Genomic DNA, 22,042 nt, shown 5'->3' with positions numbered 1-22,042 from the left:
TTCAAGGGGAGGAATTTATTCAAGGATGTGAATACTCATCTTAGAGTGTGTTTACCACACAACTTCCCTATATGGGGAAAGAGAGAGAAATGGGGTAGTGATGAGAGGGGAAAGAAAGGATAAAACTTTTTTTTCTTTTTTTTGGAGACAGGGAGTGGAGTGGAGTGATGTGATGCAATCACAGCTTATTGCAGCCTCAAACTCCTGGGCTCAAGTGATCCTCCCCCTTTAGCCTCCCTAGTAGCTGGGACTACAGGTGCATGCCACCATGTCCAGCTGATTTTTAATTTTCTTTTGGTGGAGACAGGAGTCTCATTATGTTGCTCAGATAAGTCTTCAAGTCTTGGCCTCAAGTGATCCTCCCACCTTGGCCTCCCAAACTGCTGGGATTATAGGCATGAGCCACTGCACCTAGCCAAAACTTATTTTTTTTTTTGACATGGGGAAAATTTGTGCTGATAGGAGTGGCTCACTAGAGAGGAAATAATTGATAAAATCCTGTTTTATGGGTCAGCCATTACAGTCTTTTAAATATTCAATGCAATTAAAATTCTTATTTTGTCTCTCATATATCACAAAATACATAATGTATGGGCCCCACTTTCCCCAAATATGAAATGTAGATGTTGACCGGGAGCAGTGACTCACGCCTGTAATCCAAGCACTTTGGGAGGCTGAGGTAGGAAGACTGCTTGAGGTCAGGAGTTCCAGACCAGCCTAGGCAACAAAGTGAGACCCTGTCTCTACAAAAAATAAAATAAAAAAAAAATTCAGCTGAGCATGGAGGTGCATGCCATAGTCCTAGCTACTCAGGAAGCTGAGGTGGGAGGATCACTTGAGTCCTGGGAGTTCAAATCTGCAGTGAGCTATCATTGTGCCACTGCACTCCTGGCTGAGTGGCAGAGACAGACCCTATCTCAAAATATAAAATACAATAAAGTACAATAAAATAAAATAAAATAAAACAAAATAAAAATCATGTTCACTGAAAGGGTTTCAGATAGACTCAATATTTGCGGCTTCACTATGATGCTATTTTATTTGTAATTCTGGGATAGGCTGTGGGCCTCAGAACACCCTACAGTGGATATTGTTATGAAGGCACACATGAAGATGTCCTGTCGATTGTGTGGCAATGAGTTTGTCAGAGATGGTGACAGTGACGCACATTTTTCAGTCTCCCGGAATACGTGTTTCTCAATCTTCAGCTTTTGAGTGCTTTTGCCTACAGAAAGGCCCCAGCGCAGTGCCCCCTGCTGGTGAGTGGCAGCCAGGCGCGTGCGTCCTGTCAGTGACGGACAGAGTGGGTCCCTTTGCTGACACGGACCCTGGGGCTGATGCTGAGCCTGCCAGGTTATTTCAGATCAGGTCATTAAAGCAACAGAAGGTCGACTCGATGTAAAACGAGCAGCTCCCAGTAATCTCTACATTTTTTAGACATGTGATGATTTGCTATAGCTCACTTTGGCTGATAAAATATGAACACTTCACAAAATATTTGTATTTCAGCTTCTGTCTTTGTTCATTTAACAAGCCATTTTGCCCTAATTCCCAGGAGCTGTATTCTTGTTCCATTGGGAAACCTAACCGGGGCCTCAGCAGAGAAGATTTTAAACATGAAATAGGTTAGGAGTGTTAATTTAAAAAAAAAAACAGAAAAACATTTAAAACAAAAAAACCCCTTTCTCTTTCACTTCAGTGATATGAATTAACATTCATTTGTGAAGGTTTCTAAATGGTGACGAGCATCTTAAAGAAAATTAATTAAAACTAAGAACCAGATTAGTGTTTAGATGATTATTTTAACCTTGGCCTCTGGTGAAGGTAGTAGTTTTATAACGAATAATTATCCCTTTAATTTTGTTCCCATCTAACCGCTTTGTATATATCTGGGGTGGGTATGTCATGACAGTGACATTTTTGGTAGCCTTTAATTCAGGAATGCAGTCCACACACTTCAGGATTTTAGTGTCTTAGGTTCACGGGCAGGTGGCTTCTCTACTTAGGCAGTTCCACGAGGCAGGAAGGAAACCAGGAGAATGTGTATCCTCAAACCCAAGTGAACCAGGCATAGGAGGAAGAGCTCTGTTGAGTGAGCTGTGATAATCAACCATTGCGGAGGTCATAGTTAACTTGCTGGGAGCAGTTTTGGTGGAGGGATGGGACAAAGTCTGATTAGAATGGGTTTATAAGAAAATGGGCTTTTCCAGGTGCCCATCAGTGGTGGGCTGGATAAAGAAAATGTGCCAGGTGCCTGGCTCATGCCTGTAATCCCAGCACTTTGGGAGGCCGAGCACTTCGTGGATCACAAGGTCAGGAGATGGAGACCATCCTGGCTAACACGGTGAAACCCTGTCTCTACTAAAAATACAAAAAAAAAAAAAAAAAATTATCTAGGCATGGTGGCAGGTGCCTGTAGTCCCAGCTACTTGGGAGGCTGAGGTGGGAGAATGGTGTGAACCTGGGAGGCAGAGCTTGCAGTGAGCTGGGACCGTGCCACTGCACCCCAGCCTGGGCGACAGAGTGAGACTCCGTCTCAAAAAAAAAAAAAGAAAATGTGGTACATACACACCATGGAATACTATGCAGCATTAAAAAAAAAATGATGATATCATGCCCTTTGCAGCAACATGGAGGCAGCTGGAGGACATTATCCTAAGCCAACTGACCAAGAAAGAGAAAACCAAATAATGCAGGTTCTCACTTGTAAGTGGGAGCTAAGCATTTGGTACACATGGACATAAAGCTGGGAAAAATAGACAATGCAAACTACCAGAGAGGGGAAAAAGGTGGGGAGGCAAGGGCTGAGAAACTTCCTATTGGGTACCATACTTACTACCTGGATGACAGGACCATTCATACCCCAAACCATAGCATCATGGAAGGCTTGTAACAAACCTGCACGTTCACCCCTTGATTCTAAAATAAGAGTCTTCCTTATTTCTTTCTCTTTCCCCACTTCTTCCGTTTCTTTCTCTTCCTGAACAAATCCATTTAAAAGTCATTGGGTGGGACCAAGCAAGGCGGACATCCACACAGAGCAGCAGGGAAGCCCTGCCATCCCGAAGCAGGTGAGGAGGGCATCCACGTGGGAGGGGTGGGGATGGCCTAGCCTGGGATGTCAGAGATAGCCAGGGTGAGGTTTGGTGACTGATGCACAGCATTGGAACCTGAGTTGGATAAGAGGGCCTCCCTGCTGATGGCCAGCCCAGCTTGGAGTGTCGGAGCATTGGGGTGTGGAAAGCATTCGTGTAGGATGACAGCCAGTGTGGGATGTCTGATCATGAGGAGGTAAAGAAGTGCTCCGCATAAGAGGACAACCCTATGTGAGGCATCAGAGCCTGACCAGGTGAGAGCATCCATGCAGCGGGTATCAGAATTCAAGCAAGAGGTCGGGCGCGGTGGCTCACACCTGCAGTCCCAGCACTTTAGGAGGCTGAGGCGGGTGGATCAGGAGTTGGAGACCAGCCTGGCCAACATGGTGAAACCCCGTCTTTACTAAAAATACAAAAATTAGCTGGGAGTGGTGGCGGGCACCTGTAAGTCTCAGCTACTCGGGAGGCTGAAGTGGGAGAATCACTTGAGCCTGGGAGGCGGAGGTTGCAGTGAGCCAAGATTGTGCCACTGCATTCCAGCCTGGGTGACAGAGTGAGAATCTACCTCAAAAAAAAAAAAAAAAAAAAATTCAAGCAAGGTGAGGCAGGCATCCACCTAGGAGCGCCGCCTGGCATGGGGTGTTAGAGTTCTACCAGGGTAAAGAGGGCATCCACACATGGTGGGTGGCCCGGTATGTGGGGTGGAGGTGTCAGATCCTGGGCAGAGTGAATGTGGGGGTGGAAGTGCCACCTGGCATGGTGTGTCAAAATATGAGTGGCAGAAGGATGGCTGGGGGCTAGGCATGGGCCTGGTGGCTTCCACCTGTAATCCCCACATTTCGGGAGGCCAATGGGGAAGGATTGCTTGAGGTCAGGAGTTCAAGACCAGCCTGTGCAACACAGCTACATAATTAAAAAAAAAATTTAGCCAGGTAGTGGTGCACAGCTGTAGTCCTGGCTACTCGGGAGGCTGAGGTGGGAGGATCGCTTGAGTCCAGGAGTGTGAGGCTGCAGTGAGCTGTGATTGTGCCGCTGCACTTCAACCTGGGCAACAGAGCAGACCCCTATCTCTTCAAAAAAATCTTGTTTAAAAAGGAGGATGACGGGGCTAGGAAAGTACAAGATGAACCTGAAGAACCTAGCACATCATATTCCAGAAGGGAAGTGTGTGATCCAAGAAGGATGGAGACAAATAAACAAGACGCAGAAGCCATCTTGAAATGGTTTCCATTGGCCCAAACTGGGATAACCGAAGCATTCGGTTAATGAGAATAATGGACTGAAAAAGACAGAAATCCGTGGATCACGTTGGTTAAATGAATAAGTGAATGAATGAATGAACTGAAAGTTTGATGAGGAGTAGGATTGTTTACATAGTCTTAAAGTACTTAATCAAGTGACCAAACTGAACATCATCAGCAAAGGGGCAAACCGAAATTATGTGTTACTTAATAAGATGCCATGAAATAACTGTATGCCAAGGATGCATTACCTGAATCTGAAAAGTCAAACCCATTGATGGACAGCCTACAGTTTAACTTGCCTGTGATCTTTTTTTTTTTTTTTTTTTTTTTTTTTTTGAGATGGAGTCTTGCTCTGTTGTCTAGGCTGGAGTGCAGGGGTGCAATCTCAGCTCACTGCAGCCTCAACCGCCTGGGCTCCAGTAATTCTACCACCTCAGCCTCCTGAGTAGCTGGGACCGCAGGTGCATGCCACCACGCCCAGTTAATTTCTTTTCTTTTCTTTTTCTTTTTTTTTTTTTTTTGAGACAGAGTCTTGCTTTGTCACCCAAGCTGGAGTGCGATGGCACAATCCCAGCTCACTGCAACCTCCACCTCCCGGGTTAAAGAGAGCCTCCTGCCTCAGCCTCCCAAGCAGCTGGGATTACAGGTGTGCGCCAAAAAGCCTGGCTAATTTTTTGTATTTGTAGTAGAGACCGGGATTCATCATGTTGGCCAGGCTGGTCCCGAACTCCTGACCTCAGGTGATCCACCCACTTCGGCCTCCCAAAGTGCTGGGATTACAGGCATGAGCTACCGCACCCAGCCTAATTTTTTATTATTACTTGTAGAGACGGAGTCTTGCTATGTTGCCCAGGCTGGTTTTGAATTCCTGGGCTCAAGGAATTCAAATTGGCCTTGCCTGTAATCTTCATGGATGTCAAGGGAAGACTAAGAAACTGATCCAAGCTGCAAGAGGCTAAAGAGACATGACAACCTGGTACAACAGGTAATTTTGACGTTATTTGTTACAAGGGATATTATTGGACAAAGCGTAAATGAGGTCTAAGGATTTAATGGGAATAATATATCAGTGTTAATTTTCTGTCTTTGATATTTGTCCTGTGGTTTTATGTGAGAATAATCTTTTTTGTAGAACTGTACAGTAAAGTATTCAAGTGTGATGAAACATTATACTGACTCTTTTTTTCTTTTCTTTTTTTTTCTTTTTTTTTAGAGACAGAGTCTTGCTCCGTCACCCAGGCTGGAGTGCAGTGGTGCAATCATGGCTCACTGAAGCCTTGACCTCCTGGACCCAAGCAATCCTCCTTCCTCAGCCTTCGAGTAGTTGGGACTACAGGTGCGTGCCAGCATGCCTGGCTTATTTTTGTATTATTATTATTTTTTTTTTGGTAGAGATAAGGTTTCACCATGTTGCCCAGGCTGGTCTTGAACTTCTGGGTTCAAATTATCCACCTGACTCGGCCTCCCAAAGTGCTGGGATTACAGATGTGAGCCACTGCACCTGGCTGGCCATAATCAGATGTGTGTGTGTGAAGATCACTTTGACTGCTTTGTGGGGACTGCATTTCGTACAAGCAGAGAGACCAAGTAAAGAGGTTGTTTCATGAATCCAGGTGAGAGAGAAAAGGAGCTCGTGTCAGGGTATTAACAGTGGCACCGAAGAGAAGTCCATGGACTTGACCTATATTTGTTGACAATAGAATTGATAGAACGTATTGATGGATTAAAAGTTTGGCGCTGGGGGAGGCTGAAGGTAAAATCAAGACAATACGAGAAAAATCAAGGTTATGCTCAGGTGTGGTTAAAGTAGTAGCAGGGAACGCAGGAGACTGTGCTATCATGGAATGTGAGTATAGCTGAGAAGTCAGCCAAGATGAAGAGGAGACCTACTGCTACATTTAGCAACATGGAGCCCATAGGCGATCTTAGCAGAACGATGTGGATGGGTTGTGGGAACAGAATTCTTCTGACCAGGTATTGAGTAGTGAATGAAGGCTGAGAGGTGAAGACATGGAGACCTGGTGATGAGAATCTTTGGAGAATCATGTCAGTGAAGGAAGAGAGACAGAGGACTCTCGCTAGAGAGGGACAGGAGGGCTGGAGTTCACTAAGGCAAGTAGGTATTCTGATGGGACAAACCACAAACCTCTTGGTCAAGGACCCCATGTGGGCAGCCTCAGTAGGAACATTGTGGATGGATGATGAGTAAGGATAGATTTGTGCATGGCTCCATGGAGCCCCCAGTTGAGGACATGGTCTGAGGGCAAAGGTGGACCCTGCCTCTGAATTAAACTATTTCTGACACCCAAAGGAATGGGGGATCCTAATAGACATTAAGGTCTCAAAGAAAAGAGGAAATGGTTTGTCTTGCTACCTGAGTGCAGGCACTGAAATTTGGATCTGTTACACTACTGTGGTATTCCCAATGGTATTCTTCTGTGATTTCTGCTGCCTGGACTCCTCCTTCACCCTCATCCCCTCCTATGTTCAGTCATTCAAGACTCAGCTCACTGGCCCCAACCTCTGAGGCAAGAACACCCTCTATCTTTTGATGGCCCCGGGTGACCACCTCTGCCCTACTGATGGTTGGATTGTAATACTGCTCACCCATCTCTCCTTCTCTCTACGCCTCTTAACAAACGTGATACCTGGAAACAGAGCACCTGAGAGGCATTTGATCCTAGCAGTTAGGAAGGAGCCCAGGTTCTGGAGTTGTATTTGAGTACCACCACTTACTGGCTGTGCATCTGAAACTGCCTTTGCAAAAATGATAACAGTGAGAAAATTACGACAGTGAAAGAGATCCGATCTAACCAACCCCTATCTCACCTTCAACCTCCAAACTGCCCTCAGGCATTACTTTGTCTCCATCCTTCTTGGAGTACACACTTACCTTCTGGAATACGATATTCTAAGTTTCTCAGGTTCATCTTGTACTTTCCTAGCCCAGTCATCCTTCTTTTTAAAAAAAAATTTTTTTTGAAGAGACAGGGATCTGCTCTGTTGCCCAGGTTGGAGTGCAGTGGCACAATTACAGCTCACTGCAACCTCGCACTCCTGGGCTCAAGCAAGGAGCCCAGGGGGTCAAACTAACTTTGGGAGAAACTTAGTTTATAGTTTAAATAGCAATAGCCCTTCCCCAAAACTAAACTACCTCTGAAAAGCCCACCAGGTTAGGAGGATGAGAGGAACCTGAGATCTGCTAAGGTATAGACATAAACGATGGCCAGCCATTATTCCAGAGGTCACAAGACTGCAACCTCCCCAATTACTTCTGCAGATAACATCACTGTTGTAGAACCTAAGACTGGCCTTTTGAGATTTTTGCACTTCTGACCTGGACCGGCCAACCAGTCCGGTGGCCCCACTCAGAAGCAGACTCAGTACACATTTTCCACACCCCTCTTATTGCATCCCCAGCCAATCAGCAGTGCCCTTTCCCTTGCCTGACAAAGTTGAAAAACCCTACCTTTTGAATTTTCAGGTAGGCTGGTTTGAGTAATAATAAAACTCTGGACTCCCGTTCAGCCAGCACTGCATGAATTAAACTCTTTCCCCATAGCAATTCCCCTGTTTGATAAATCAGCTCTATCTGGGCAGCAGGCAAGATGAACCCGTTGGGTGGTTACACATCCTTAGCATACTGCCTAACGTCTCTGTGCTTTCTTCTTCATCTGTAAAGTGGGGATATTAAAAGTACCTACCTCATAACGCTGTTGTGAGTGTCAGGGGCATTTGAACCAGAGCAACTCCATCTTGAATAGCGGCTGAGTAAAATAAGACTGAGACCTACCAGGGCGCATTCTCAGAGAGTTAAGGCATTCTAAGTCACAGGATGAGATAGGAGGTCGGCACAAAATACAGGTCATAAAGACCTTGCTGATAAAACAGGTTACAGTAAAGAAGCCAGCTAAAACCGAGATGGTAATGAGAGTGACCTCTGGTCATCCTGGCTGCTGCACTATCTCCAGCACCATGACAGTTTACAAATGCCATGGCAACGTCAGGAAGTTACCCTTTATGGTCTAAAAAGGGAAGACATGAATAATCCACCCTTTGTTTAGCATATAATCAAGAAATAACCATAAACATGAGCAACCAGCAGCCCTTGGGGCTGCTCTGTCTATGGAGTAGCCGTTCTTTATTCCTTTACTTTCTTAATAAACTTGTTTTCACTTTATGGACTCGCCCTGAATTCTTTTTTTTTTTTTTTGAGACAGAGTCTTGCTCTGTCGCCCGGGCTGGAGTGCAGTGGCCGGATCTCAGCTCACTGCAAGCTCCGCCTCCTGGGTTCACGCCATTCTCCTGCCTCAGCCTCCCGAGTAGCTGGGACTACAGGCGCCCGCCACCTCGCCCGGCTAGGTTTTTGTATTTTTTAGTAGAGACGGGGTTTCACCATGTTAGCCAGGATGGTCTCAATCTCCTGACCTCGTGATCCGCCCGTCTTGGCTTCCCAAAGTGCCTGAATTCTTTCTTAGGCAAGATCTGAGAATCCTCTCTGGAGGTCGGGTTCGGGACCCCTTTCTGGTAACGTGAGGATTAAATGAGATAACCCCTGTAAAGTGGTAACCGCGCCAGGAGGATTGTAAGCACTCAATAAATATTGCTATCATTAGGACATAGAAGATCGTGATGCATTGCTGTTGAAAGAATAAATGAGCAAATGAAAGAATAAAGCAGGTCGTAAAAATGCCCAGAACATGTGTCAGCCTGGCTTTCAGTGTCTCTTCTGCCAGGAGAATTGGTGCATTGCACAAATTCTCAGAGCCATTGTTCAGCCCCTGTGCGTGGAGGGATATGAGGATAGAGGAGGCGTGGTTTCCTGGGGGTGCCTGGTACCTGGCAGAGTCATCTAGAATGTTTCATAAATGTATAGATGCCTGGGCCCTGTCCTTGGTGTGTTGGTCCCCAAGGTCTGGGCATGGCCCCAACACACACATTTCTATAAAGCCTTGGGTGGCATGTTTTCCTGGTTAGAGCTGGCTGTTTGACCGTGTAGCTAAGGCTCTTTCTACCTCTGAAGCCCTTCAGTTCTGTGATTGCCTATCTTAATTCACTCTTGGTTTTTTGAATATAATGGTGAAACATCTGAAACTACTCTTTGCAATCAAAGCTTTAGGAAAGAGTAACTAGATGGCATTGTATTTAATCATGAAGAAATTATATTTTCTTATGAAACGATTTTCTTAAATCATATATCTGGGTTCCATATGTGTACATTACAGTGAAGGGATGTTTTAAAACTTTTGATTTACATGGATGACGATTCCACCCTACCCCAAGGCTCATAGAGAACGGTTTGGTGATTTTCTTCCCAGTGGGTTGGTAACTGTCATTGAGAGACACAGTCCCATGGGTGGTAGGGGTCTGGCTGGGAGGATGCGCTTGGCTCAGGGTAAATTGCCTGTGTGACTGAACACCCCTTAGCCAACTCCATCAGGCTGCCCTGAGGCAGGAGGCTGGGGTATCTTGTTCACACATCAAAGGTAGCACATACTTTTGTGGGTGAAAATGAATATAGTATTATTGGTTTTGTGCATGTGCGTGTGTGTGTGTGTGTGTGTGTGTGTGTGTGTGAGACAGAGAGAGAGAGAGAGAAAGAGAGAGACAGGGTCTTGCTGTATTGCCCAGGCTGGAGTACAATGGCACAATCACAGTTCACTGCAGCCTCAATGTCTCCAGGGTCAAGTGATCCTCTTCTCTTGGCCCACTCAGTACCTTGGACTACAGGTACATGCTATCATGTCCGGCTAATTTTTTGGTATTTTGTAGAGATAATGTTTCACCCTGTTGCTCAGGCTCAAACTCCTGGGCTCAAGCAATCCGCCCATTTTGGCTTCCCAAAGTGCTGGGATTATAGGCATGAGCTGTCGTGCCTGGCCTGAATATAGTACTGTTGTTTTTTACAGTCATAAAAGTAGCTCAAGAGTAAAGATGGTGGATTCAACATGTGTTTACTTTTGGTCCTTCCTGAAACCCAACCAAAGCAAGAGTAAAAAGATCTTTTAAAAAGAAAAATCCATTAGAACAAAAAGGAGAAGAAAGAAGAAAAATAGTGACAACATTTTGGAAGCTAGAAAGCACTTGAGTGAGAGGTAGCTGACTTAGCAGACACAAGAAAGCTGTATTCCAAGCTGCTGGGAGAAAAGCCAAAAAGCATCCCAATTTATTTGACAAAATCCCCAAAAGACTTAGGAATAGACAGACTGAAGTTGAAGGTGGGTCTAAAAATAGGAAAATTATGTGAAAAGCTATGTACTAAGGGCCAGTTAGAGCCCCAGACCCTCAGTTCGCCTCTGCATTCCCGGAGGCCCGCCCTCGTTCTGTATCAACAGAGGGCAGCAATTTTGTTATTAGGGAGATGACCACTGACAGCCTTGTTCACCCAGGACTTGGTTCATGATCTCTCTGCACATCTAGCCTTGCAACCACCTTGGAGGACTTTGGGATGCACGTGTACAACCTGTGCAGCACCTTGACCTTGAAGTTTCATTGACCTTGTCCCTTACCTACATTAGCCAATGCACCTGTCCCTTACCTACTTTAGCCAATGCACCTTAGCCTGGTCATCACTGGGACCTGTTGACTTCTGTGGACGTTACATCCTGCATGCAACCTCACGCCCTTCTGGCGAAGCTGCCCCTGCCAGTGTCGTTCCTTGATTGAATCCTCCAGGCCATTGACTACCCGGCTTTCTCCTCATCTTTCAGTCCCCTCCTTTCCTTCGCATACTCTCACCCTCCAATTCCTTGGAACTAGAAGGGGCTGATGTTTGACTTTCTATTTCGTATTCTGAATTGTATTTTCCTCACTTGCAGCCTAGTGGCCAATCCTTCATGATGGAGCGGATGTAAGGGGTAGGGAGTGACAGAGAGGAAGAGAAAGAGAGTAGGGAATGATGTCAGGTGATGTGACTCACACCTGTAATCTCAGCACTTTGGGAGGCCGAGGCAAGTGGATCACTTGAGGTCAGGAGTTTGAGACCAGCCTGGCCAACATGGTGAAACCCCGTCTCTACTATAATTACAAAAATTAGCTAGGCATGGTGGCGGATGCCTGTAATCCCAGCTACTTGGGAGGTTGAGGCAGAAGAATCACTTGAACTGGGGAGGTGGAGGCTGCAGTGAGCCGAGATGGTGCTACTGCACTCCAGGCTGGGTGACAGAGAGAGACTCAGTCTCAAAAAAAAAAAAAAAAAAAAAAAAAAAAGGAGGGACTGAATCTGGAGGAATTCCAAGTGTTTGATTCATTGCTTATAAGAATGCACCTCCTGGCCAGCGGTGGCATGCCTATAGTCTCAGCTACGTGGAAGGATTGCTTGAACAGAGGAGTTCAGTCTGGGCAGCATAGCAAGACCCCATGAGAATACCCTATCCTCTCCTCCTTTGTTCCTGTTACTCTTTCTGACACTCTTTCACCCACACCCCAGCCCTGCCTCCTGCATCCTCTCCAGCCTCTCCTTTGTGTCGTGACTTCCCCACTTTTTGATGTACTTCACCACTCAATTTCCTAGTGAAATTGAGACCTGCATTTCCTATCGCATTCCAGGTCACAGACACACGTATCTTACATGTTTCTGGAAGCAATACTTATTATTTGGATGTTCTCTGGTATCTTCTATTGTGTTCTGTGGTATTCTATTTCCTATTTATTCCACTTAATTTTTAAGATGCTGGCCAATAGACTGGGCATGGTGGCTCACGCCTGTAATCCCAGCACTTTGAGAGGCTGAGGTGGGAGGATCACTTGAGCCCAGGATTTTGAGACCAGCCTGGGCAACATAATGAGACCCTGTCTCTACAAAAAATAAAGAAAATTAGCTGGATATGGTGGTACTCACCTGTCATCCCAACTATTTGGGAGGCTGAGGTGGGAGGATCGTTTGAGCCCAGGAGTTGAGGCTGCAATGAGCTATGATCGTGCCATTGTACTCCAGCCTGGGTGACAGAGTGAGACCCTGTCTCAAACAACAACAGCAACAATAACAATGATGACAACAACAACAAAACACTGGCTAATAAATTGACAATACAAAGCACTAGTAGATCCTGACTCACAATTTGATAAAATACGGTTGCAGACTATCCCTTCTTTTTCTTGCATATTCTACTTTTTTCTTTAAGTTGGACCCTTCTCTTATCAAGCTAAACTAGCTCACATCTGTCTGGCTTTTCAAATAAACCCTCTCCAGCCAAACCCCACCCCCACCCTGCTTCACAGCCACATTGTGGGAACAGCTGTCTACACACATCGTTCCTTGTCCTCCTCGCTCCATCTCCTTTCCATTCACTCAGCCCTGCCTGGCTTCTGGGACAGCCCCGCCCTGGCACAGCTCTTGCTCTGGTCACAAATGACAACCTTGTCATTAATTCTGGTGGTTGGTTTCAGGCCCCTTCTTCCCGGTTCTTTCTGCAGCATTCAGCTCAGTTGTGTGTTCCTGACGCAAGGCAGGTGAGCCCCCAAATTGGAGCTTAACTGGGGAGGATTCTTGGCTTTGCCCAGGAAAGAATTCAAGGGTGAGCTGGTGGTGTTAGACAGCAACTTTCCTTGAAATGGCTGTGCACAGCAGCAGCAGAGGCTGCTCCTTGTAGAGCGGGGCCACCCCATAGACAGTGTGCCCCGAGGAACAGCTCAGAGGCAGTGCTGCAGTCACATGTATATGTACATTTTTTTTTTTTTTTTGAGACAGAGTCTCACTCTGTCGCCCAGGCTGGGGTACAGTAGCCCGATCTTGGCTCACTGCAAGCTCCGCCTCCCGGGTTCACGCCATTCTCCTGCCTCAGCCTCCCGAGTAGCTGGGACTACAGGCGCCAGCCACCACGCCCGGGTAATTTTTTGTATTTTTGGTAGAGACGGGGTTTCACCGTGTTAGCCAGGATGGTCTCGATCTCCTGACCTTGTGGTCCACCCGCCTTGGCCTCCCAAAGTGCTGGGATTACAGGCGTGAGCCACCGTGCCTGGCTATATGTACTTTTAAGTATATGCAAATTAAGGGGTGGATTAGGCAGAAATTTCTAGAAATAGGGTGGTAACTTCTGGGTCAGTGGGTTGTTGCTATGGAAAGGGCGGTAACTAGCGGGTGTTGCCATGACAATGGTAAACTGACATGGTGCGCTGGTGGGTGTGTCTTACGGAAAGGTGCTTTTGCGCACAGCCCTGTTTTAGCTAGTCTTCCATTTGGTTATATGTCTGAGCCCCACCTCCTGAGTCCAGTCCTGCCTCCTATGTCACTCCCAGGCCTGGCGTTTGTTCTCCCTGTGATCTTTGGCAGCCTCCTCTCCCTCAAGGCAGCCAGGCCCCAGCCTTCACCTTCTCTCTGGGTGATCTCCTGCACCTGCTCCTACGCGTGCGGCTGCCTGAATAGCATCCCTGTCCACATCTCTGAGCTCCTGATCGCTCTCTCCGACAGCCCCTGGAGGGGTCTGACTCCTGGCCCAGCTTTGTGGCCACGTAGGAACATGCTCCCAGCTTTCTGGTTGAACACCCATGGGGTCCATCACCTTCCTCACACACTCACCAGCCCCGGGTGTTTTTGTTCCTATTATTCCCCAGGATCTGTGCCCCCAGAATGTTTTCCTCTGTTAGGAGAAAGTCAGGAAACAGTCTTCCCTCTCTGCTCCCCACCCCACTTTTATGATCTTTGCTCTTTTGGCAACATTGAGCTGTTCTTGAACATGTTTCCTGTTCTTTTCTTATGTGCCTGGTGCCATTTCCCAAATCTCATTCTAATTCTCCCTGGAGGGCGGCCTTCATTACTGCTGTTGATGAGTGCTAGAAGGGGGTGTTGATGTGTGCGGTCCCCTCGTTTCTGTGCCACACTCTTAAAGTGAGCACCGTTAGTGGGTGATCACACAGCTGCTCAAGGCCACAGGCTGTTTCTTAACCGCGTTACTCTTCTCAGGGGATTTCTGTGTTTATTCCTTGCTTGTTCTCTACAGTTTTCTTTCTGATCTGAGACGTCCAACACATTAAGGTTCTTAGAAGCCTAGATAGTATGAGGTCTTACATGAAGTAATCGTATTCTTTCAAGTATACAAAGTCTATTTAAATACTGTAAACACAAGATATCAGAAAGCTGTGAAAGGATTCTATTTGTTTACGTTCATTAAATTAATCAATTTTCTCTTGCTCAAAAATAGACTCTTATGTTCTGTTAATTTTTATGAATCTCAAAATGGAAAAAGCCCCTAGAAATAATCCAGCAGGATTCCTTCACTGGAGCAGGGGAGTCCCAGGGTGGCTAAGTGTCTTGTGTTTGGACACACGACTCATTCCCGGCAGTTATGACTAAGGCTGTGTCTTTCTTTTTCTTTTTCCTTTTTCTTTTTTTTTTTTTTTTTTTGCGGTAGAGTCTCGTTCTGTTGGCTAGGCTGGAGTGCAGTATTGTGATCTCAGCTTACTACAATCTCTACAGTTCAAGCAATTCTCCTGCCTTAGCCTCCTGAGTGGCTGGGATTACAGGCTCAAGACACCACTGCCAGCTAATTTTTGTATTTTAAGAAGAGATGGGATTTCACCATGTTGGCCAGGTTGGTCTTGAACTCCTGACTTCAGGTGATCCACCTGCCTCGGCCTCCCCAAATGCTGGGATTACAGGTATGAGCCATTGCGCCTGGCCAAGGCCTGTGTCTTTCAATGCTGGGCTTTTTCTACCATGCCTCTGATCTGTGTGTCCATCACGTCTTTCCCCCATTCCTATAAATATCTAAGCATACACGGACATCCACATTCTCCTTTAATTATCATTTTGGGAGATGGGGAATCATCTTGCTCAGTGATACTTTTGGTAAAATGATCTTGGAGTTAATGTATTTTAACTTGGTGGTCTTTATCCCTATAAAACCACTTCTTTAACTGAATTTTTGTTTCAAGTTATTTCACATTAATGGATTGTGTATATTTTCTTTTATTTAACATGTTCTTAACAAATACAATACAGATGCTCTTTGAACATTTTTGTATTTATTGCTATGAATGAAGGAGAGAATTGGCTTGTTACAATCCCAACTCCTTTGGGAGTCTCAGTCCCTACCTGTAGAATCTGTCCAGATTGGAGTGTGCTCCAGAATCTTTTGAAATATGGAAAGTAGTTACATTTGAATGTGTAGTATCAAGTTTTTTTGTTTTTTTGTTTTTTTACAATTTATCTTCTTTGATAACTTTTTCTGAGAATGCAATTAGCTTGGGTATCTTGAATTTCATTTAAACTTAGGATAAATGGGTGTGAGTAATTTACACCCATAGTGCCAACTGGTTGGCTTTGGCAGCTTTTCTTTCGGAACGTTAATATTCTAGACCAGGGGCCAGCAAGCCTTTTCTGTAAGGCTAGGTAGACTTTGTGGGTCATATGGTCTCTCACTCAGCTCTCCTGTAGTAATGGGAAAGCAGTGTCAATAAAAACTTCATTAAATTGATTTTAATAATCGAATTGGCTTTTACCATCAACTCATGAATTGGGCAGCATCCCATTTAAAAATAGAAGGTGCTGCATTAGGTGTGGCAGGACAATTTATTTTTGTAAAGTAGCTTGAGCAGGAACAAGGGAACAGCTTAATACAAAAAAGAGGATAGGGGCCGGGCTTGGTGGCTCACACCTGTAATCCCAGCACTTTGGGAGGCCGAGCTGGGTGGATCGCTTGAGGTCAGGAGTGTGAGACGAATCTGGTTAACATGGCAAAACCCCATCTCTACTAAAAACAAAAAAAAATTAGTTGGATATGGTGAAGTGAGCCTGTAGTCCCAGGTACTTGGGAGGCTGAGGCAGGAGAATCACTTGAATCCAGGAGGCGGAGGTTGCAGTGAGAGGAAATCGCACCACTGCACTCCAACCTGGGTGACAGAGCGAGATTCTGTTTCAAAAAAAAAAAAAAAAAAAAAAAGACAGGTATTACTATTATTATTATTATTATTATTTGAGATGGAGTCTCGCTCTGTCACTCAGGCTGGAGTGCAGTGGTGCCATCTCGGCTCACTGCAAGATCTGCCTCCCAGGTTCATGCCATTCTCCTGCCTCAGCCTCCCGAGTAGCTGGGACTACAGGCGCCCACCAGCACGCCCAGCTAGTTTTTTGTATTTTTAGTAGAGACAAGGTTTCACCCTGTGAGCCAGGATGGTCTCGATCTCCTGACCTTGTTCTGCCCACCTTGGCCTCCCAAAGTGCTGGGATTATAGGCATAAGCCACCGCACCTGGCCAAGACAGGGTTACTTTAAGGTTACTTTCCTTGTAAGGGTTAAAGCAAAGTTAAAGGGCAGAGTTAACTGCCCTTTCTGATTGGTTGCTGCAAATCTCCTGGTTTTCGGGGAAAACTGGTCTGTTTGGGAATTATCCTGCTTCCTTAAAGTTTCAGTTTGATGATGTGGCACTTAACACAAGTGACTCCATTTTGGTTTGGTCTGTTGGGGCCTCTGTTGGGGTTCAGTTCAAAACAATGCCTCCCTTAGGTCTTATTTAGTGGCGGGCACAGAAGATTGAAAATGAATAGACATGGTAGTTAAAGAAAAAACTATATTTGAGAAAAAAGCAACATGAAGGCCACACTTTGCTGATTGCCGGTCTATACTGTTGCATATTTTTCCTAGCCCTAGTGGCAGTCTCTGCCAGCGTTTTTTTCCCCACCAAGCCTAGAATCAGAAATAGCAATTGCAGTTGCATTCCCACTTCTGTGCCTCTTCTGAAGTTGGTCTCCCTGCTGGAAATGCTGCCTCCTCTCTTTTCCATCTGTCCAAATGTTATCTAGAAAGCCCTCCCATTCAGCTCCGTGCTTTCTCCCTTCCTGAACTCTGCTGGTGTGCTCATTTGTGGGCTGGTATTATCTGTGTGTTCATGTGTTTATGGTTTCTTCCCAAGCTCCCAGAGCACCTGGTGCAGAGCACCATGTTCTGCATTCAGTGAGAGCTCAGGAGTGGCCGTGAACACCCAATACCAGCACAGCCCCTCCACGGACCTAGAAGGAACCACCCTTTGCATGAGACAATGGGACACATCCTTGGTTAAATTAGCAATAACAGTAGTTATTTTTGTTTAATGGCTCTAATTTCTCAGATAGGAGTCAGGGTCTGTTGCGGAAAGGGGAATGTTAGAAATCATGGAAAGTTTAGGGAGGAAAGAAGACAGCATTAAAGAGAAGCACAAAGTGTTATGGCAGATATGTCAGCCAGCCTTAAAAGCAAGAATGGCCAAGATACATTTTAAGTACTGGAAATAAAGATGCCACTTTAGCTGTGGGACCTGAGTAAGCTGCTTAATGTTGTTTAACTTATGCAATTTCCTCATCTGGACAATGGAGATAGCTATTGTACCTACCTCATAGGGTTGAGAGGGGCATTAAATGAATTAAACACATCAAGGACATAGAGCGCTGTCCAGTACCCAGTAAGTACTTGCCATTTAGAGCCCGGCATGAGCCTCCTGACTCCAAGGCCAGTGATGACTTAGAGCAATGATGAACCAAGCCAAAGACCCCAGACTGTCAATTGAAGGATGAAATTAACACCTTAAATATGCAGTTACCAAAAGATAACTGTATTATAAAGCTGGGCACGGTGGCTCATGCCTGTAATCCCAGCACTTTGGGAGGCCGAGGAGGGCGGTTCACAAGGTCAGGAGATGGAGACCATCCTGGCTAACATGGTGAAACCCCGTCTCTACTAAAAATACAAAATATTAGCTGGGCATTGTGGCGGGCGCCTGTAGTACCAGCTACTCGGGAGGCTGAAGCAGCAGAGTGGTATGAAACGGGAGGCGGAGCTTGCAGTGAGCCGAGATTGCGCCACTGCGCTCCAGCCTAGGTGACACAGTGAAACTCTGTCTCAAAAAAAAAAAAGAAAGATAACTGTATCTTTTTCACACTGCTGTTAAAGGCATACCTGAGACTGGATAATTTATAAAGAAAAAGAGGTTTAATATACTCACAGTTCCACATGGCTGGGGAGGCCAATCATGGTGGAAGGCAAAAGACACGATTCACATGGCATCAGGCAAGAGAGAGAATGAGAGCCAAGCGAAAAGGGAAACCCCAAATAAAACCATCAGATCTTGTGAGACTTAGTCACTACCATGAGAACAGTATAGAACAGTATGGGGGAAACCACTCCCATGATTCAATTATCTCCCACAGGGTCCCTACCCCAACACGTGGGAATTGCGGGAGCTACAGATTTGGGTGGAGACACAACCAAACCATATCAATAACCATACTTCAGAAATTTCTTTTCTTTTCTTTTCTTTTTTTTGAGATGGAGTCTTGCTCTGTGGCCAAGCTGGAGTGCCGTGGCACAATCTCGGCTCACTGCAGCCTCCACCTCCCAGGTTCCAGCGATTCTTCTGCCTCAGCCTCCCAGGTAGCTGGGATTACAGGCACACACCACCATGGCCAGCTAATTTTTTTTTTGTTTTGTGTTTTTTCAGTAGAGATAGGATTTCATCATATTGGCCAGGCTGGTCTCGAACTCCTGACCTCAGATGATCCACCCACCTTGGCCTCCCAAAGTTCCATGGTTACAGACATGAACCACCGTGCCAAGCCCATGCTTCAGATATTTCTAAGACAAGAGGGCTAAAATTAAATCAGATTTCAGTTTAACTAAAATTGATTGGGTGATTTTATGTGCTACATCCTGGAGGTGCAGAGATGACTAAGGCGTGGTTGACCTCAGGACTTAGAGCCAGGGAGATACAGTTGTGTGTTGATTAACGATGATTAACGACGGGCTGTGTTCTGGGAAATGTGTCGTTAGGTGATTCTGGTGTTGTGCTCGTGTGATAGAGTGTACTTAAACCTAGATGATATGGCCCAGTGGTCCCCAACCTATTTGTCACCAGGGACCGGTTTCATGGAAGAAAATTTTTCCATGGACAGGGAGGTGGGATGGTTTTGAGATGAATCCGTTTCACTTCAGATCATCAGGCATTAGATCCTCATAAGGAGTGCCACCTAGATCCCTCACATGCACAGTTCACAATAGGGAATAGGGTTCATGCTCCTATGAGAGTCTCATGCTGCCGCTGATCTGACAGGAGGTAGAGCTCAGGCAGTGATACTCACTGGCCTGCCCATCACCTCCTGATGTGCGGCTCAGTTCCTAACAGGTCACGGCCCGGCCCATGGTCCCTGGTGTAGCCCACTCCACACCTAGGCTGTATGGTATAGTCTATTGCTCCTAGGCTACTGACCTGTACAGCACATACCTGTACTGAATACTGCAGGCAGTTGAACACAGTGGTAGGCATTTGTGTGTCTAAACATAGAAAAGGTGCAGTTAAAATATGGTGTTGTAATCTCATGAGACCACCATCATATATGTGATCCATCATTGGCTGATACATTATTACCAAGTGCATGATGTATATCTTTTCATTATATTCAGCAAAGTGCCAAGGTGGATAAGCAGTATTGGAAGAACATTATCCAGGTTGAAGAGGATATTGAAGGATATTGAAAACTTATGAAATATGAAAAGATATGAAAAACTTACATTAAGCCATAAAGATTCAGTTATGACATTGTTGATTCATTGAAAAGGGATATGAGGTCAGATGCCATGGTTCATGCCTACAGTAATCCCAGTACTTTGAGAGGCCAAGGCAGGTGGATCACTTCAGGTCAGGCGTTCAAGGCCAGCCTGGCCAACATGGTGAAACACTGTCTCTACTAAAAATGCAAAAATTAGCCAGGCATGGTGGTACATGCCTGTGGTCCCAGCTACTCAAGAGGCTGAGGTGGGGAATCACTTGAATCCAGGAGGTAGAGGTTGCAGTGAGCGGAGATTGTGCCACGGAACTCCAGCCTGGGCGACAGAGCAAGACTCTCTCTCCTAAAACAAACAAACAAACCAAACAAACAAAAAAGAAAAGAAAAGAAAAGAAAAGAAAAGAAAAGAAAAGAAAAGAATGGCTCCTGAATTGGTCTTGGGAGAAGCTGTCTATATGTGAAAGGCAGCAGTCTGGGGCCTCCCTGGTTTTTGGTGAGCCCAGTGCCATCTAACAAGAAGAATTGCTCTTCATTTGCTTGGCCAGGTGGGGAGCAGCTGAATTTGGTCTGTGTTCACTTAGTCTGCAGCAGAGCTCACTAAGTGCTCTGAAGGTAAAACACTGAAGTGAATGTGTGGATCACGTATCATCTGGGGATGTGAATCTCCCATCAGAGCAGGGACAGGTTTATTCTTTGCAGCGGTGACTAATAAAGTATTCTTTTACATCTCTACAGGACTTTATGCGTTCTTTGTTGCATGTGTAATGAATGAAAATCTGGTGTCAGCCTCTGTACATACCTTCACTTCTTGCAGAAAGTGATTAATCACTGTATTAGTCAGGGTTCTCTAGAGGGACAGAACTAATAGGATAGATGTGTATATAAAGAGGAGTTTATTATGGAGTGTTGACTCATGTGATCACAAGATGAGGTCCCACAATAGACCGTCTGCAAGCTGAGGAGCAAGGAAGCCAGTCTGAGTCCCAAAACCTCCAAAGTAGGGAAGTCAACAGTGCAGCCTTCAATCTGTGGCCGATGGTCCAAGAGACCAGAAGCTGAAGAACTTGGAGTCTGATGTTCGAGGGCAGGACGCGTTCAGCACAGGAGAAAGATGGAGGCCAGAAGACTCAGCTAGTCTCGTCTTTCCATGTTCTTCCACCTGCTTTTTATTTTGGCCACGCTGGCAACTGATTAGATTGTGCCCACCCAGACAGGGGGTGTGTCTGCCTTTCCCAGTCCACTGATGAAAATGTTAATCTCCTTTGGCAACACCCTCACAGACACACCCAAGAACAATACTTTGCATCTTTCAGTCCAATCAAGTTGACGCTCAATATTGACCATCACAATCACATTGTAATGAAAGGTAGAACATCTGATTAAAATGTTTGCTTTCTCTATTATAAGAACTTCACTGGGTCCTATATTGGGTAGTGCCTGTGTACTCAACTCTTCTTTTAGACATTGCTGTAGCAGTGACCAGTACTGCGCAGGGGAAACCTGTCAGTACCTCCCTGCAGCCTCCTGATTCCCGCCTTGGGACCTCTGATGCTGGGACATGGGATTCCCATGTGTCCCCATTCAGCACTCACACATGTGCAACCTGGAAATGTAGGGGAGGTAATATCCCTAGGGAAACCCTTAACTCATGGAGGCTGATGGGTAAATGCCATCCCTTTCTTCCCTGTGGTGGTGGTGACATGTGGTTCCAAGACACATTTCATCAAGCTCCTTGGGTGTTCCCATAGGACTGAGCCATGCATCTGAGGTGGTGGCCAACCTGCCTGCACATCTGCCAGCTGGGATCATAGATGAACATCTGCCACAGGCTGTGCGTTCATGTGAACCTGGATCAAGATGGGTCCCTTCTGAATTTCTCTTACATCCCTAGTGCCAAGAACTCTTTCTTTCTTATCCAGTGGAAATGTCCCTTGTGTCACAGGTTGAGTCTTCTCTGTCAAGGAGGTAGTCTTCCCTAGGGTAAGTCCTCCTCCCAGCTTGGATTATGAATATTTATAGAAAAACTTTGGGATTGGAGATGGGAGGGGCCTTTCTTTTTCAAGAAAACTCAGCCTTCAGGGTGTTGGTCTTGTCGTGGCCTCCAACAAGCCTGTTTTGAGATGGAAAGCTGAATGGGGATCCATCTGTTCTTGGCTGTGACTGATTCCTTGCCCAGTACTCCGAATCTCGGCTTTACCTATTTGGTGGAATATGACTACACGGGAATAAAAA

At 45.8% G+C, this 22,042-nt stretch overlaps 1 long non-coding RNA gene across 1 annotated transcript in view; it reads left to right on the top strand.

The window, feature by feature from the left end:
• Positions 1-4,958: 4,958 nt before the first annotated feature.
• The window catches only part of LOC105495576 (uncharacterized), a 44,971-nt gene continuing 27,887 nt past the window's right edge, over positions 4,959-22,042 (top strand). Inside the window, exons 1-2 of the long non-coding RNA XR_011617399.1 lie at positions 4,959-5,324; positions 5,553-5,675. This is a non-coding gene — a long non-coding RNA (uncharacterized lncRNA). The remainder of the gene's footprint in view (positions 5,325-5,552; positions 5,676-22,042) is intronic.

The sequence above is a fragment of the Macaca nemestrina genome, chromosome 20, assembly GCF_043159975.1.
Source record: "Macaca nemestrina isolate mMacNem1 chromosome 20, mMacNem.hap1, whole genome shotgun sequence".
Lineage (NCBI taxonomy): Eukaryota > Metazoa > Chordata > Mammalia > Primates > Cercopithecidae > Macaca > Macaca nemestrina.
This window is presented reverse-complemented; position numbering and strand designations above follow the sequence as displayed.